This window comes from Temnothorax longispinosus, chromosome 4 (genome assembly GCF_030848805.1).
Source record: "Temnothorax longispinosus isolate EJ_2023e chromosome 4, Tlon_JGU_v1, whole genome shotgun sequence".
Lineage (NCBI taxonomy): Eukaryota > Metazoa > Arthropoda > Insecta > Hymenoptera > Formicidae > Temnothorax > Temnothorax longispinosus.
Genome location: NC_092361.1, coordinates 5,531,731 through 5,546,196, shown reverse-complemented (window position 1 = coordinate 5,546,196; position 14,466 = coordinate 5,531,731). Strand labels below are relative to the sequence as shown.

The 14,466-nt window shown below is 33.9% G+C and overlaps 1 pseudogene; it reads left to right on the top strand.

Annotated features, from left to right (window-relative positions):
- Positions 1-13,813, top strand: part of LOC139811466 (stromal membrane-associated protein 1-like) — a 17,933-nt pseudogene extending 4,120 nt beyond the window's left edge.
- Positions 13,814-14,466: the final 653 nt, after the last annotated feature.

The following is a 14,466-nucleotide window of genomic DNA, read 5'->3' as shown; positions in this document are numbered from 1 at the left end:
AATCTGAGTTGCCGGTGCACGAGTAACTAAAGAGCGATCTTTAGAATAATGTAGAGATGATGTGTAGAGATGATGTAGAGATGAATAATGTAAAAATGATGAAATAAACATGAAAAAAATTGTAGTAAAAATGTATATAAAAGTATATTTTCGTTATCAAATATATTTATAGAAATATTAATACTATATTTTTATATATTATTTATTTATATGTCCAATAACGTGATATATATGTATATATATACATATACGTGTTTCAGAGGATATTGAACTAAATAAGAAAGTTATATACATATGTATTGTATAATTTATAACTTCTTTATTTGTTTCAATATCCTCAATTGTATACCATTCAAATAAATTCTAGTAAGGAATAATTTCCTCATATGAAAATTGTACTACAGTTAAACGCATTGTAATAGAAGGAGCCCACTATTGAGAAATTTAAAGAAGCATTTTAAAGCTCACAGTTTAATAAGTAGGATAGGTAGTTTAACTAGAGCCGGGATTTAGTTGCACATTGGGTGGCAGTGTGGTCTTGTGGTAAAGCGCCAGACTCGTAATCCCGAGGATCCGGGTTCGAGTCCACCTGATCACAGGAATTTTTATATTCCAAACTGCCACCCCCCGCACGAGTGGGGCTCGTGCGGAGAAACTGGGCTATCTTTCGGAGGAGACATGGACAAATTAAATTTACTTCTTTGTGTTGAGAAGTATAAGAAACTTTATGTAAAGCTCTTTCTCCACAGTGTCAATGCTCGCTCTTGACATTTTTAAGAAAGTTGTCTTTCTATCTGGTCTTGTCCAGAAATTAAATTAAATTAAATTAAATTAAATTTGAAATTGGTCGTCAAGCTAGGGGAGCTTGGGAGTTTTTTTTTTTTAATAAAAGATCTTTTTAATAAAAGACTCTTTTTTTAAATGTATTTCCTTTTGACAACAAGCTCTATTCTCGAATAAATAATTAACGTCATCACTAATACACACTTAATACCACGGTCGTGTATACACGTAGTCGCGTGTCATATCGCGTGTTATTTGTTAAACTTTAACAAATGGGAAATCCACTCTTTGCCAGAAACGTGGACAGAAATATATAAATCTGGAAAATATTAAACTTTCTTACTCGTCACTACATAAAAATTAATAAAACACTTGTTTTAATTAAGGCATTATTATACGAGCATAAAAGTAAATAACAAATGTCTGAAATATATACCACATCTGTTATTGACATGTTGTCGTAACAAAAAAAGCATTCGAGTCCACATTACTGTTCGATGAAAACCGCGGGAAGGTGGTGGTGTCTTCCATCAGGAGAAAATGTAAAAACAAATTGTCAAATAAGTTACTTACGAGATGTAACTATTTCACAATATTCTACATTTCCAAAAGATTAAGGGAATAAAAAAATAAAGAAACATTTAATAAAGCTACTGCATGCAAGCGATAAACAAAACGTAAAGTACAAAACGGTACAAAACGTAAATAAAAAATATAATACATTTAAAAAAAAGTTAACTGAAATTGATGTTTTCCTTTTTTCGAAATTTTTTAAATTGTACATAAATACACATTTAGAGCAGTATTTTTTAAAAATAAATGTTCCTGAGATTTAGTAACTCGGCATACGTATAAAACATTAAAATAATAGTTTATTTGTTTTTTCCTATCGGGCATTAAGCGGTTTGAAAAATAATAACTACTCTTTCAATTCCTTTCTATTTCCATATAGGAGTGGTTTATTCGTACAGAAAAGTTGAAGAAAGAAATACAGGCAAGTATGCAGTGTCGACGCGAGTCGCGATATCCAAAACGCGACGCGGCGATTGCTCTAACCCAGGTAGCAATTAAAGACATCATAAAGACATCTTTAAGATATCTGGCATCTTAAAGACATCTTTATAATGTCTTTTAGACATTAATGTTACCTGGGTAAGTGCTCGGAGCACTATATAACGTTTCGTATATACGAATGCAAGATTAATATGAATTTTTATGAAAATAGTATTTTTTTTTAATATTTCACATTTTGTATATAAATAAAAACGTTTTACCAAAAAACCTAAACGCAATAACAATAACATACGTTATATTTCTGACAAAATATGACAAATTTTTTATCATGGCCCGCTAAATCGCGTAATCGGCACTGCGTCTCGCGATTCTCATTTCTCGTCGCGTATCTAAAAAGTCACTATTTGATGATCATTATCGTCGTAGCTTACTTCGCGTTTGTTTACGTTTCGAGGTTAGCAATTGTGATAGATATTGTTCTTGCGGCTTGGTAGTTTTTTTATGTTGTGTGCAGATGTAAGTAGTTAGCGTATGTAATTTCTGATTTATCTGTCATACTTAGACGACTAAATTGCATGCAACATTAGTTGTATAGTTACGTTCTTCATACGTTTTTCTCTTTTTCTCTTCGTGTGTATTTCGTGAAAAATATTTACAGTTGCACTTTTTTTCCATTACTTGTTATTATTTTTCTGTGTTTCTTTTATATCTTTCTGTAATTCTTTTTTCTGCGTTCTTTCATCCTCAGCATGGATTCTAAATGTATACGCAAGTCGAAATTTTCTCGTGATTGGTTGGAAAACGATGATTATAAATCCTGGATAAAGGAAGTTCCAAATGATAGTAGTTTATATTTTTGTGTTGTTTGTAACAAAACGTTTTCTTGCTCATCACGAGTTTCGAAGCACGCACAATCAGAGACTCATCGAAAAAATACAAATTGCCACGAAGAAGTAAATGCAACTAAAAAGGAATCTCGCAAGAGGGTGTTTTGCCATTCATGGTTTGCAAATAAAAAATTCAAACCATAGCTGGGTAAAGATCCGAATAATTCGAACAATTGTTTTTACTCCTTCTGCAATTTATCATTTCGATGTGGTCTCGACGCGCTTACGCGGCATTCTGATTCTAAGAGACATATCTCTCAGTGTCAGAAAAGGGGCTTCACTGATTTCGATACGCCTGACGAAGAATCGTCTCTGCCTTTTGAAGATCGTAAAAAAATTGCGGTAATTAGGATAACAGCATTTGCTGCCGAACACAATATGTCATTTCAAACGGCAGAGACGATGGTGAAGCTCTTTCAAGATATCGGAAAAGATCCCGAAATCTTGCAAAGTGTGACCGTCAATCGGAAAAAGGCACCGGAAATAATAAATAAAGTTTTATGTGCTCGCGAAAAAGAGCGAGTACTTGATGTATTGCAAAATACTAAGTTTTCTATTTTTATTGATGAAACATCCGATATAAATAATGATAAATGGATGACGTTTCTTGTTCGGTACGTCGACCCTCACACTTTGGATGTTCGAACAGAATTATTTGAATTAATTCATTTGGACGCGAGTGATTGTAGTGCCGATAAATTATTTACAACTTTTAGAGACGTAATGTGGAAAAACCAAATTCCGTTCCACAACATTCTCGCTCTTTCCTCTGATAACGCCTCCGTTATGACAGGAAAGTACGAATCATTTAAAACAAAACTGGAAAACTATTGCAAAAATTTGGTAATGATGCCATGCCCTTGCCATGCATCTGCATTAATAGCAAATGCAGCTTGTACAGCAATTCCTGAAGCATGCGAGGAATTCCTGCGAAAAGTGGCATTGTTCATCTCCAGCAGTCCCAAGCGCGCGTGTATTTTTCGACAATTTCAACAATCATTTAATAGCAATAATAAAGGGAGAAAAATTTTAAAATTGTGTGAAACGCGATGGCTCTCACGTCATTCGTGCGTGGTTAGAGTGAATGAAAATTGGGACGCGCTGCAGAAATTTTTGGTAGAAGACCAGTTAACCGAAAAATCAAAATCTGGAGCTGTTTTACTATCCATGATGCAAAATCCAGAAATCAAAGCATATCTTTTGTTTCTTGAGTATATTCTTGATGCTTTTAACAAATTCAATGCATCTTTTCAAGTTGAAGAAACAAAAGTTCATTTACTACAGTCAGCCGCGGAAAATTTTTTGAAAACCATCCTTCGTAATGTAGTAAAAGTTCCGTTATTAAAGTTTGTAGGGATGGGTGTAATTGATCCTTCACTCGCGTGCAATCGTATATCTCCTGATCAAGTTATGGTCGGACAGGATTGCCAAGACCTTCTTGATTAATTGAATGAAGAAGGTCAAAGTGAAATTGTCAAATCAGTATACGCCAGTTGTTTGTCATTCTACAACATCGCTGCTAAAGAAATTCGTCGGAGACTTTTTGTCAAAGAGGATTTTCTGAGTAAATTGAGGATTTTTGATCCGAAATTTGCTCTGCAGCAAGAAGACGAGGAGAACAGACCAAACAACTCCGTTGTTGAGGATGTTCTTCTTGTTGCCAAACGATTGGGCGGATTTGATGAGGAGATGTTGCGAAAAGAATGGAAATCTTTAGTTCTGGATTCTACATCAGAGCAGAAGGAACATATAATCAGTTTGGATTTTGATAATGCCTGGAAAACAATAATGGCAACTAAAGACGCGGATGATAAATTTAAATTTCCTATGGTTACAAAATTAGTAAATGCACTTCGATCTCTTCCAAATTCTAATGCTGATGCCGAAAGAGTGTTTTCCATGCTGACAGACGTAAAAACGAAGAAACGTAATTGCCTTTCTCCGAGTCACGTTCAAGGTATATGCGTATTTAAATCATGTCTGAGGGCGAGAGGAGAAACAGCTCGAACCATGACAGTTGATGCTCGACATTTAGCTCTCATGTCCTCCGAGAATTTTCGTCGAACAAACGAAACAAATAATGCATGTTATTTGCGTTTGTTTGCTGGTGACGAAGTTCCCTCTACGTCCTCGGATTTATAATTGAGTCTCTCATAAGCTATACTTATTGTGGAAGACGTACTTACAAATATTTTAAAGTGCCGCAGGAGCATGTTAGATTGATAAAAAAACGTTTGCTTTCCAGTTTAGCTTTAGAGAGGCTCAGACACAGCTTGGCCGGGTTGCTTGGTGGCTGTAAATTTGCTTTTTGTAATGCATGTATATATGTTTTTGCTTTTTGTACTCTTTTGCTTTTTATTTTTTTTGCTAGTTCTCACGAAATTTGTTTACACGTTATGGACCGGCAAGATATTTCACGTCGGTCTCTAATTCGCTGCTTAAATTATTCGTATTTTCGTATGTGTTCGGTGAGTGCAAATACTAATAAAACCTTGAACTTCATGCAATCGTAATGCGATAATTATTCACAAACAAATGTAGAGAAACGTATTCAATAATTTCTCAGGTTTTGGCCAGACGACGCTGTTTTGCGTCATCCATTCTCAGTTCAGTCCTCTAATGCAATCTCACGCGATGCAATGTTCACGTCTCGACACAGAATGTATCCTAGATCCGAAAGTTTCTCCGGAGTATTATGCGCGGTTTTTCAGTCCAATTGTTAAGTCCAAAAATCAATATTTTTCTTTGATGCAAAATTACATTGGTTTTTAACTCAAAGCCACGCTTCGCAATGTACCACGATTGTCACCACTTGTTTGGATTTTATATTCGTTGTATTTAGTTTTAATTGGAATAAATGGCTTAATTTTTGCAAAAGAGCTAAATTGTTATTGTATAATTTGTAACTGAAAAGTTATAAATTTTACAATACATATGTAAAGAACTGTGTAACAAATGCGCCGCTGTTATTGTCAAATATACATTTTTTGATCATATACTTATCCAAACCTTTTACAGAAGTAAAAGGTTTTGGTATATTGATCACCCTAAACCGGAGCTAACTCACCCAATAAATACCATTTATTGTGGATTGAGGATAAACTCCGGTGACTTTTCTGTACATTTGACAATAACAGTGGCGGATTTTAAAATAATTCACAGTTCTATCTTTTAATATAATTCATCGGCACGATAAATTATATTAAAAGCGTTTCTTAAATATATTATTAATGATATACACTTGAGTATATTATACACTTATATATCCTACGATCTGCTAAGATTAGAATTTTCGTGACTGACGGCGATACAGAGTCGTGCAAATAAAAGTGAGACGAATGTCTACTTCTCAAGAAAGGCCTTGGCTAAACTTATTGTAAGTACATATTACAATATTAATTATTATTAACATACAAGAAAAAATGTGTTAACAGATAATAATACATATTTGAACACAAATCTTTGTTACAGGTCATTAACAATAAGTGGGAGGAATCAGCGTTAACTCACATTTCTGTATTGAAGATGTAAACGGCGGAACGAACCAAGTTTCGTTTCTGTCTTAGCGGTGAAAGAAAGTGGGGCGATTACTCTCAAAGTAAAGCCTTGGCTTCAGCAAATGTAAGTTATTACGTGTAAAGTTATTACATTTATTTTTGAGAGTATATTTATTTATTTAGTGTTAAAAATTGATATTGTATATTTTTTCAGTTGACGACGCCATAAATGCGATAAATGAAAGTCAGGAGGCACGAACTCACACTGTAAATGTGATTGAAAAATGTGTGAACAACGCAGAGGTGTTTAATGTGAGTTTTATATCATTAATAATGTCGATACACAAACACGTGTAGACTCTTAAAGCCATTGTTCTAATTAAAACTGAATACAATTAATATTAAATTTAAACGAGCGGTGACAATCGTGGTACATTGCGAAGCGTGGCTTTGAGTTAAAAACCAATGTAATTTTGCATCAAAGAAAAATATTGATTTTTGGACTTAACAATTGGACTGAAAAACCGCGCATAATACTCCGGAGAAACTTTCGGATCTAGGATACATTCTGTGTCGAGACGTGAACATTGCATCGCGTGAGATTGCATTAGAGGACTGAACTGAGAATGGATGACGCAAAACAACAGGTTGTCTGGCCAAAACCTGAGAGATTCTCGAATACGTATTCTCCACGGTTTGTGAAGAGTTTTCGCGTTCCGATTGTATAGATAGTTCAGGGTTCTATTATTATTTCGCATCCCTTACCTACGAGTTACTTTGCCAGCGAAAAAGAGATCGACGCGTGAAATCTCGTTTTCCATTGCGTGAAACACTTTTCTAAAGGACAATTTTTAAATGCATGCATTATTGCAACTGTAAATACAGTAGTTTTTATTGTGTTTGTATGTTTCTTAAGTATTTTAAAATGTATTATACTTTTTATTTACGTATTGTGCTTTACGTTTTGTTTATCGCTTGCATGCAGTAGCTTTAAAAAATATGTATATTTATTTCTTTATTTTTTTTTATTCCCTCAATCCTTTGGAAATGTAGAAAATTGTGAAATAGTTATATTTCGTAAGTAACTTATTTGACAATTTTTTTACATTTCCTCCTGATGGAAGAAACCACCACCTTCTCGCGGTTTCCATCGAGCAGTAATGTGGACTGGAATGATATTTTTGTTACAACATGTCAATAACAGATGTGGTATATATTTCAGACATTTGTTATTTACTTTTATGCACGTATAATAATGTCTTAATTAAAACAAGTGTTTTAATAATTGTTATGTAGTGACATTGACGAGTAAGAAAGTTTAATATTTTCTAGATTTATATATTTCTGTCCACGTTTCTGGCAAAGAGTGGATTTCCCGTTTGTTAAACTACCTATCCTACTTATTAAACTGTGAGCTTTAAAATGCTTCTTTAAATTTCTCAATAGTGGGCTCCTTCTATTACAATGCGTTTAACTGTAGTACAATTTTCATATGAGGAAATTATTCCTTACTAGAATTTATTTGAATGGTATACAATTGAGGATATTGAAGCAAATAAAGAAGTTATAAATTATACAATACATATGTATATAACTTTCTTATTTAGTTCAATATCCTCTGAAACACGTATATGTATATATATACATATATATCACGTTATTGGACATATAAATAAATAATATATAAAAATATAGTATTAATATTTCTATAAATATATTTGATAACGAAAATATACTTTTATATACATTTTTACTACAATTTTTTTCATGTTTATTTTATCATTTTTACATTATTCATCTCTACATCATCTCTACACATCATCTCTACATTATTCTAAAGATCGCTCTTTAGTTATCGTGCACCGGCAACTCAGATTCACGCCGAGATACCGAGAAAGCATTTCCAGCGTAAAAACATTCGTCGATTACGCGAGCTGTGTGAGAGCGACAAGGAGGGAGTGATATTCTCCCTCTCGCTCGGAACGGCCGAGCGCTGCCGACACACCGATAGACCGAGCGTCATTTGTGTGCGTTAGTGGAGGGGGAAATTCGCGTGCGTGCCGGGGCTCGAAATCGCAGCACTGGGTCGCTGTCGCGCGTTGTCCCGAACCCGAACTGCACCGCACCGATCCTTCGCTCGCGAAGACTCTCCAGCGAGGATGACGTCCCGTCCACCCCCCACCCCAGCCCGTCAGAAGGAGAGCGCGCCAAGCCGATACAGGTAACATGTCAGAATCGTGCTGAAGCGACATGCTATCGCTACGAGGATAACACAGTACTGCGTCGACTGCGACGCGAAAGGTTTGTTCTCCGTCGGCCGCGACACGGATGCGCCTATCTCCGCTTCCCTTCGAGGAGTCCTCGAATCTCGAGCGTCGTTCCGCCTCCGCGTTGGACGTGCCGTCCGAGCGCTCCCTTCCTGAGGGGTCGACTCGTCGATATCGATCACGGGAACGACCCGCTCTATATAACGCGCCGAGACGTTATGGATTTTTAATTTCCGCGTGAACATACCTGTCACTCGCCAATATCGTCAAGGTCCTCCCGATTTCATATAATTAATCGGGTATCACTTCGAAAAAAAAATCAGAGCGCGTTTCTTTTGTGCGCCTCTCTCTTTCCCTCTTTCGAGGATCAGTGGAAAAAAACGCATCCGTTTGTTGCGCGACTTGATATGTCATCGAGTGTTGAGAACTTATAATTAATAGTCATGAATATTAGATAGCTCGGTCGGCGTGATACTTTTATTGATAGTTGTTTATCGCACTGCATGTGCGTCGAGTTCCTTCCAAAGAAATGCGCGGATGAGAGATAATGGAATTATTTATGTCTTTGATGACTTACATTTTTGCAGGACCAAGATGGGCTATCTGGAATGTGGGGATTTTCTTATGTATTCGATGTGCTGGTCTTACAGAAACCTCGGGGTACACATAAGCCAAAGTAAAGTCTGTTAATTTAAGACACATTGACACCAGACCATTAGTGTACTTAACAGACATATGGTTCATAGTTTTTTTAATATGAAGATGATTTTGTTTACTTATTAAACTTTTATAATCTAAAAATATCTAAGACAGGAGTTTTTCTAAAAAACGCATATAAACACATGGAAGTGTATTTGAAGAAGATATAGTTTGATCGTTATATTTGAGATAACGTTGGCACAGAATTTATTTTTAATGTTTTGCGAAATTGCTCTAGCGGAAAAGTAAAATTTGGAGTTGGTTCTGCATTGATAGAACTGCATCCAATTAATCTTTCGTAAAGAAATAGATATAAATAATTTATAATATTGCTTTCTATGGAAAAATTTCATTTTTCTGTTTTATATAATATTTTTTCGTATTATATCTACGGTAATTCTTATTTTTTAATAAGCTTTACATGTTTCTTAAATGTTTTCTTAAACTTTTATAAATATTACAAATAAAAGCCAAATTTCATATTTTTACAGCGATGCTTTTTAAAATTTTATTTGTTCATATAACTTCTATAAATTAATATAAGAAGGTTTTAGCATTAAAAATGTATACTAACTATAATGTATAATGAATTTAACCATTCACTTTTCAATTTCGAATTACAAACAAATGGGCAATTCTCGTGCCAGAGCAGTTACGAAGCACTCTTCCAATATTTTTCGAAGCCCTCAAACGGATGCAGCTGGAAAGGTTTTATTCGGGGCAAAATATGAACATAAAAAATATATAGCTAGAGAATGGGTGCCACCTCCTTTACCAAAAGTACGATTACCATTCTGTTTTAATACTTATCTCTTTCAGTACATAATATTATATATAAAAAATGTATAAAATGTTAAACATGCCATGATACTTGATGATATTTTGTTTATATAGATACGTATATATAAAGTTTTATCCCTATAAGAAAGATTCCAATGAACTACTAAATAATTTTCATAGGTAAATTGGGACTTTGAAGAAGCCGAAAAGACACGACGTAGACGAAAAAAGGAAAGTCGGACGACTGTACTTCCACCTGTAAAAAAGCCGGAAGTAGTGCAATTCGAACTGTCAGTCCTAAATTGGGCACAAAAGAAAGTTCTGCAATCCTCGAACATGGTAGTTTTTATATGTTTAGAATGTGCTCTCAACTATTGCTTTACATGTGATTGTATCAGAGTATAGTTGCTTCTGGACCAGAGGGACAAAGTGCATTGTATATTCTGTGTGGGTAACTATAATTAATGAAATATGAGCTTTCTTCACGTCATTGTCATTAACAGATGCACCAGCAACTAACCAAACAAAAATGTAAATGGTTCTGGAGACGACGTATTTCTTCCTTTTTGTCTGCACCGCCTGCTTCGGTAGCTTCAACTGGAAATGACGCTTCTAATGGAAGTAAAACAACCACTATCGCAAGTAAAAGCGAAGAGGAAAGCTCTTTAACCAACCGACTCCGCTACCTCAGGAAAAAAGCAAGATGACAAAGACAGTATTTTAGCATTATACGGTACTCCGAGTCATCAACCAGCGATTTATGGTGTCTCAGGTAATGCATAAGATAGAATTGTGCAACATTAATAAGATTATATAATTAAATATATCTCATTAGTTTTCTAACGTGTGATATATTTCAGGGGGAGTGTATCCTCAACACTCTTTACCATATAAACAGCAAATGCCTAATGTGGGTGCATTTGGGCAACAAAGCCCTTTGAATCAACTTGGCCAACTTCCTACGCAAATGCCGGTTACAAATCAGATACCTGTCAATCAAAATCAGATTATAGCGAATCCTAATTCGATAGGGTGTTATAGGAGCCAATCCTTTAGGCTTGCATATAGGACAAATGAATCAACTAAATGGTGTACCTAATGCTGCCATTACAATGCCACCTCAAATGGTATATGAACATAACGTTTCTTGCGTGATGTAGCTAAATACGTTAATAATTAGTTTCTCTTTTTATACTTCGTTTTTTCTCCGTATTCACAGATGATGCAGTTAGGACAAAGTAATGTTGCTAGTAATAATGGATGGAGTGGAATGCTGACACAGAATATTCAACCAGCTCCCGGCAGCAATCCTTTCTTTAATTTAACAGCACAGCAACAACAAAGCACTGCATTTGCTGCTCAGGTATGTAAATTTTCAACGGTGTCTTGTGCAATTTATGTAATCATATTTTCCAAATTTATGTAATTATAGTTTCCACAATTTACGTAATCATAGTTTCCACAAGACATGGATATAAATAAAGTAACAAATTTTCGTCAAAACATAATTTAAACGAAATTAATCTCATTTTTATGACATAATCTATGTTTCAGTTGCCACAACAAATGTCGCAGATGTCCCTGGGCGATATGAACTTTGCCTCTACGACGGGCAAACCTGCCACTGCCGCGATACCCGGGCAGACGCTTTCCACCAACTTATGGCAGTAAAATTATTGCGGATATTGTTAGCCTGTTGATTGTCTCATTCAGTGTTGTGTACTAATGTTGACAGTTTATTATCCAATGTAATAACGTTTCCATGTTCACCGATTGGACATTGCTTCGGAAAGTAATAGAACTGACGATGGGGACACAAAAATGAAAAAAAAAGAGCATCTACTCGAATGCTGTCTCAACACATAAATTCAATGTTTATAGTGCTTCAAGTAGATATATATTTTTGTTTGAAAGCCTTCATCAGCTTTCAATGTTACTGTTGGGGGAAAAAACCGAAATAAAAATAAGACAAGTCTTTGACTGAATGTAAGAAGTTCTTTGTGTGACACTAAATATGTACCTCATGGTGCAAATTATGTAGCTACAATAAGAGCTTCTTGTAATTGCGATTATAATATATGCCAGGGTCCACTTACAACAAAGTATTCATTCGAGTCAGTAGAGAGAAACGGTATAATTTTGATTAATTAGTATTTCGTTGCTATGATTGTTATGCTAAAATGTGTTCGTGAGTGTTATTCGTAAAAATGGAAATCCTGCGATTGACGTAAAGTAAATTTTCTCGTATTGAACAGCATCGAAAGTTGAATTTACTGGAATTATACCGATTTCAAACACTGATTCAAATCAAGATGTATGTACACGAATATGTATGTACAAGTTTCGTTAGAAACGTAAAAAGACTTGGATCTTCAACTTATTTTTAAGGTATATCCGACACGTGCAATATGGGTCTACATTTATTCTATATTGGTAAATAAATACAAAATAATATAAATGCAAGATATAATGCATTTACATTTGAGTAAGGTATAGAATATATTACTGTTGCGACAATGATTTAAATAGTTCGGCAATTTATTATGAATCGCGATATCTACGAATCGTGAGAAAAATTCGTAAGTCATACACTGGTGCTAAGAATTCCGAAGCATCCTGATTGAGTACGTCAAATTTTAGTTGAGTTGAATTAATATATAAAAATCATATCTTCTATAAGTGTTCTTTTAAAAAGAAAATTTTGAGAAGATACTTTGCGATTTGGCACGTAATTAGATAATATATACATGTATAATTTATTGCCTAAATTATTGATTATGCTTGTGTATGTATTTTATCATGAAACGATCACATATTACAACAACAGTTTTTATTAATACATTATTCATATGCGAGATAAATTTATTTAGTATGTGGGAGGCACTACTATACTTAGATGTATAATCACAACCTGTCATTCAAAGTACCGATAATGATGATTATGCAGACTATCTAAGCATTGCGCAGATTTTCTCATTTACAGGTTCTACATAGGGTTACAGTAATTTACAATGAGTTAATAAGTTCAGGAATGTGAATGAAATAATCTTATTCTTCATGATTTTATGTTACTTTCAACGACTTGATTTCCAATACACAAAAGTTCAAATCTAATTTTCAAGGAACCTGTAGTCGAGAAAAAAAGAGCGCGGCACATAAGGATATGCAAAACGCAGTATTTTTGACATTATTTGCGTTAATGTAAACAGATAAATCACTCTAAGTGATTCCTGATAATGAAAGCTATACCAAGAGGGACTTAAAGGAAGCTCATTTTAATTGTTGCCTACAGTATCAAGCTGTTATTTATATGAATTATTATTATTATAAGTGATTATGAAATAGTGTACTTGTGTCAAAATATAATGACATTTTATTGTAATTTGATTATTGTATTATTCATCACTCGCGAAACTTGAGCAAGATGAATAAAACTTTACGACATTAACAGACGCGTTTAAAAAGACACGTTAAATCTGACAATAAGTTGCTGACGCATCTCTCTCAACAATCCTAAATTTTTAACAATTTTAAACTTATGCTAATACCATTCATCACATAACGCAAAATGTTAAATTAAAAAAAGTTTTAAGTAACATTTTTTTGAAAAAGCAGATTAATCTTTCTGTGAACCTTTTTGGACGTGTTCCGTTTGTTATACATAAAATAGATAATTTCGGTATGTTGTAAAAAATATGTACAGATATATTAGATATGTTGTGTGAAAACGATATAGAAACACATATTTCTCTACAGTTTTAAATTGTGACTGAGAAGCACGGTCCTGATGAGAGAGAGGTAGAAACGCGGCGAGTATATAGTGTGTATTCTATAATATTTAGCTGTATGATAAAGTTTAACAAATATATGAAAGATATAAACAGCATTAACTTTATCGAGCAGTTAATTCCATTTAGCAATTAATACAATTTTGAAGTATTATAATTCAACTTAAATCTAATCGAAATAGAAAAATTACGATCTATTTGTACAACATAAAACCCTACGTATCTTCGGATTTCTATTTTTACATTTAATCGTACGATATCTTTTTAATAAACTATGTCAAAGTTTATAAAACTCGAAAAAAACCCAAAACTGACAATTGTATTAAAATTTTGAAAACTACAATAATTTGACAAATACGACGAATAGATTTTGAGATACTAATAACGTAATAACTAATTAATTAATTAATATATCGACTTTGATAAAGATACAAGCGATACAAGCTCTTATTTATATCAACGATGAGAAATCTAACGACATGTGCTAATAATTTTTATAAAAAAGAAAATTAATTAAAAATCATGAAAATCATTAATAAGTTATTGCAATTTCGATTTGTATTTAGTTACTTGGGACAGCAATCGATAAAGTCAAATAAATATTTCTTGCAGTAATATATAAGAATTATTTAATTCCTAATGTTTAATAATTTTATTTGATCAACTGTCACGCGAGGCATGTGTAAAAGCGAGTTTAACGTTTAAAAAACGACGACAAATTTTCCGACAACTCACCGGCCGCTGGTACAAT